At 33.3% G+C, this 5422-nt stretch overlaps 1 long non-coding RNA gene across 1 annotated transcript; it reads left to right on the top strand.

Annotated features, from left to right (window-relative positions):
* Positions 1–1002: 1002 nt before the first annotated feature.
* Positions 1003–4069, top strand: LOC121798118. The gene is made up of 3 exons (XR_006050012.1): positions 1003–1133; positions 2033–2129; positions 3871–4069. It is a non-coding gene; the product is annotated as an uncharacterized LOC121798118 (long non-coding RNA).
* The last annotated feature ends 1353 nt before the right edge of the window (positions 4070–5422 follow it).

Below are 5422 nucleotides of genomic sequence, written 5' to 3'. Positions count from 1 at the left end.
TACAACACATTGCACACCGAACACATAGAAGACACACTGCGCACGCGCACGCGTACGCACACACAACACTACATAAATTGCACACACGATATACATATTGTATACTAGACATACACACAATGACACAATACACACACTGAGCACGCAACATAGACAACACACATAATACACACATTGCACCGACACACACTGCACAAATAATACATACGTTGTACACACACAATACACACTGTAATGCCCCAAAATCCACCTTAGACGGAAAAGTGAATTTCTGGTGCCGAAAATCGCCGAAATTAGGGTTTTCGGCGAATAATTCGAAATAAATAACAAAATAAATTTTGATAATTCAATAAATCATGGAATAGTGAAATATAAGTCTTAATTAAGTGTTAGAAAAGATATGTGAGCAAAGAATTAAGTTTTAGAGAGTTCTGGTACGTTCTTGAGAAAAGTCGTCGATTAAAGCTGTTCGATGACTAAATTGGGAAATTCTTAGGATTTGTGTAGTATCCTGGATTGTAGGGCTTATCAAAATGTCTAGATATGTGAAGCGAATTAGTAGTTAAGTCGGACCCTTTGGTAGAAAATTTAGACGAGAAGTCGTTCAACCGATTATCGACGATTTTCGTTGCACGCGTAAAATCGTAAATCAAAATTTCAGGCTAATAATTTTATAAATTATGGGTAATGACCTAAAATATATGTAAATAATATGAGGAGTTGATTTGGGAATTTTGAGAGTAATTGGAATTTTTATCGCCGATTATTTCGGTTTTTCGCAAAATTGATCGGCGAAACATTTGAGGTTTCGGACGAGAATAATTTTACATTAAACTAGTATTAAAATTCTACGAGAGGGTAAAAATAAACATTGTAAATAAATTTATTTGATGGGGAAATAAAATGTTACAAGATAAAGTATTTTAACTTAATTAATTTAAATAAAAGTTAGGCATAATTTAAATAAGGAACCTTCTAGACAATTGGAGTCATTTCTAGCACCTCCAACCTCATTTCTTCTTCAAAATTTCGTGCTCCTCCATAGCCATAGACATCTCAAGCTTTTATTGCAAATTCGAGCCCCGTTTTTCAGCATATCGGACGTACAATCGCGTAAACCCCGATAAATAAAGGTAGCTCTATACTTCTATATTATTTTTATAGCTTGAATTTTGATGAATTAATGAGTATGAATTCTGAAAATTTCGTTCAAAATGGGTTGAGGAGTTTGCACCGTTTAATTTTCGAAATATTGACGTTTGTGCTATCGTAAGGCGACATAAGTTAGGTTTTGTTAGTTTAATTCAAAAAAAAAAACTATGGTATGTTGTTGATGAAGGGATCAAAACCTAAGTTATATAATGTTGAATTTTGATGGTTAATGGATTGAAAGGGACATGGATATTGGTTATACGATACATAGAAACGCATTTAGAATCGGAAAACGAAAGAATATCGGACTTTAGGCATCAAAATGGAAAGGGTTCGAAATCTGGACCTTCAATATCTATGGGATGTGCATTTTTATTGGTTATTTTGATAGTGTATTTAGAATCTACGTCGAAAACTGGAGCCAACGACACTTTTCGGGAATTTTCCGACGTCGTTTCGACAGTTTTCACTTTTTGGGGGATTGTTCCCAAAAATCCCTAAGTTAAAAGTCAATATAATTAGAGGTTAACTAAGGTAATTGGGGATTCCTAATCTTGATTAGTGAGGTGAGTAAGGAATGTACGTAAAGTCGTTAGAAGTGAATCAGATGTCGGTACCCTACAGCCGAACGTATCGAAAAAGGGCATTAATAGATAATATGGTTATTGATTTAATTTTGATAATTTGATTATGGAAATATAATTTAGAATAAATATAAAGGTTAATGTGAATTTATGAGAATTTTAGAATTTGGTAAAGGGCCGAGAGCCGATAAAATTGAAAATACGGGCGCAACGGTTAAGGAATGAGATAATAAGACGTATGTTCGTAATTATGTGAATAAATGACTAATAGTTTGATATTTATATAATGTGTAAAGGCGAATAGATCTATAGTAAGAAGATCACTAAGGAATGGACTTAGAAGGTAGCGAAGCGTCGAAAGGTGATAAAGGCTTATGTTCATAAGCCTACGAGGTAACGTATCCTCTCTATGGTTTTTAATTCCTTTGGTTGAGATGGTGTGTGCTATAATGTGATTATATGTGAGATATTTATTAAATAATGTGCTTAAATATGCTTATGATTTAATATGTGGATTATTATGATACTTATTCATTTTGATATAAATGATCTGCGGAAAAATGGTACGAATATGAATAAAAGACATTGGATATGATATGCAATGAAATGTAATAAATTATGAAAATCTGAATAATGTGAAATATGTCTGAATAGATTATGAAAAGATATCTGAACGTATATGAAAAAGAAGTTATCTGATAAGTAGAGCCTGAATAAAATGAAACAAAAGAATATTATATAAAGGTTATAAAAGCATATACTAAAAGTTTAGAATGTCTGTGAATTCGATAAGAACGATTATCTGAAGTGATATTTGGAAATGGAATAAATGTGAAAAAAAGATATTTGAAAGAAGAATATGAAATAAAACGTCCCGTTTGCTTGGTCATATGAGTTGGGTACAATTGGCATGCCATAGGACAGCAACGCTGCATTATCTGTGATCACTCGTCTTCTGGATAACCGAAGCGAGGATCGTCTGTTATCTGATGGGCCCCTATCTGATCTGCCTGATCTGCACCCTCATGGGTGGTCTGATTATCTGTCTGCGCCCTCATAGGTGGTCTGAATTATCTGTCTGCACCCTCATGGGTGGTCTGATTATCTGATATGCACCCTATGGGTGGTCTGTGCGGAGTCCTCCCGAGGACAAAATTCGCGTTTGCATCTGATTCTGTTTCTGATCTGGTCCGTGTACCCTACCTGAAACCAAGCAGATATTGGGGCTATACAATAAGATAATATAAAATAATATCTGATGACTTCTGAATTAGAATCTATAATCTGTTACGTATAAAATAATATCTGATGACTTCTGAATAAGAATCTGTAATTTGTTACGTATAAAATAATATCGGATGACTGGTGAATAAAGTTATGTCATATGTGATATATAATAAGATATGATAAAATAATATCAGATGACTTCTGAATAAAGAATCTGTGATCTGTGATCTGTGATCTGTGATATATAATAAGATAACATAAAATAATATCTGACGACTTCTGAATAAGGATCTGTAATTTGTGATCTATGATATATAATAAGATAAGATAAAATAATATCTGATGACTTCTGAATAAAGGATCTGTAATTTGTGATCTGTAATATATAATAAGATAAGATAAAATAATATCTAATGACTTGTGAATAATAATCTGTGATGGATAAAATAATATCTGATGACTTGGGAATAAGGATTTGTGATATGTGATATGTGATTTGTGAAATATGATATATGATATGATTGTTGATCGGACCTCACGCGGAAGAAATGATATATTATGTTGATCGCTCCCCGCTCGGGGTAATTAACACGGAAAAATAGTATATGAAAATAAATGGTAAAAGGAGAAAAATGTGATACGAAATAATATATGATGATATGTGAAATATCTAAAGAGACATAAGTAAGAATATATGAAAAAGTTGTATGACGAAAATATAGATAAGTTTGATATAGTGAGATTGTAAGTATTTTTTTTGAAATTTGTGAAATTAAAATGAAACCAAGCAAAAGATTAAAATGGAAATAATGTAGTTACTATTGTCTTAGCTGAGAGGGTTGGATTCTGTAGTTTGGATATTGCTACTGGGCTTTCGAGCTCACTCCCCTTCTTTTTCCCCCTGCAGGTTAGAGTTGATATTATGTCAGTGGTGTTGAACAGCTTTGCATCTTTGGCGAGTCACTAGTGGTCAACTTGGTTTAGTATTCGTGACATGTTGTGTAATAGTTTAATCTCTAATCTTCCACTGGATAAATGTTAAGTTTTTTTAAATGTAATAGATTTTAATTGTGCTTTTAAGCTAAAAAGAAAAAGAAAATTTTCAACACGGGTTTTTGATACTGAAACGTGACATCACTTATTTGGTGGGTTTACCTACCAGGTAAGGGGTGTTACAAGTTTTGGTATCAGAGCATAGGTTTAGGCGGTTCTGGATAAAAGTGAGTCAATAAAGTGTGTAGAAACATGCCACATAGGAGTAAATGTCTGTTAGTACCAGTGACTCGATGCAGCTACCTAGGTCTAAAGTGGAAAGAGGTTAACAAAGTACAGGACATAGTTTCCCGTGTGACCGAGAAAGATGTTATATGGGACTGGCCACCTCATATAGCTCGAATCTCGGTAGCGTCAGTGTGTATAAAAGACTTTAAAAAAAGTGCAGGGAGGATGTGTCTGAAACTGCTGATGAAAAGTGTGTTCTAATGGAAGAAATGAGATTAACTTCAATTATATTATTCGATAATATGTTGAAATAAGAAGTTGATTATAGGTAAAATTATATGATCTGAATCTGTGTGCCCTTGAATGGGTTGTATGTGCACTCGAGATCGGGCTATGTGATGTGAATGGAAGTATGAATTTTGTATGTATTATATGTGTGCTCAGAATTGGGCAATAGGAAATATGATGTGATGTGATAAAGATATAAGCTAAGTAATTGTACATGATATAAGATATGTGATACAAAAGGTGATCTAATTAGAATGTGAACTCCGTAAGAACTATGTGTGCGCTCGAAGACGAGCTAAGTGAATATGGAAATTTAAATGAAGATTTAGATATGAAATAGAAAATGAAAATGGGTGCTCTAAGTGAGCTATAATATATATGAAATGATATGTCTAAAAATGTGAGTTTTAAATGAAATAAATATATGAGTTTGAAATTGAACTATACGAGGAAAAATGGTACCATGCTTGAAATTATGGAATCCAGAGAATCATATGTGTGTTTGAAAGAATGTGAAATGTATTGATGACCAATATATAATGGAATTTGAAAATGAATGTGGTATTTGACATTTATGCAAATTGTGTTAATAATTGATGTGTGCTGAGAAATGACAATAAATATGGTATTTGGTGATAATGTGAACTGTTGTTGATTATTTGGGAGATGTTTGAATTTTGTTGTGGATGATTAATTTGTCTGGATGCTCCGAATCCGAATCCGAATCCGAATCTGAATCCGAATCTGAATCCGAATCCTGTTGGTTTTTGGGCATGCTCTATTTTTGGGGAGAATCCGAATCCGAATCCTGTTGGTTTTTGGGCATGCTCTATTTTGGGGGACATGCTCTATTTTGGGGGAGATGCTGCCCAATTTTTGGTAGAAACTAATAGAATAAATTAACTACGGAATTATAATAACAAGAGATGATGACTATAATAGAAACAATA

The sequence above is a fragment of the Salvia splendens genome, chromosome 1 (assembly GCF_004379255.2).
Source record: "Salvia splendens isolate huo1 chromosome 1, SspV2, whole genome shotgun sequence".
Lineage (NCBI taxonomy): Eukaryota > Viridiplantae > Streptophyta > Magnoliopsida > Lamiales > Lamiaceae > Salvia > Salvia splendens.
This window is presented reverse-complemented; position numbering and strand designations above follow the sequence as displayed.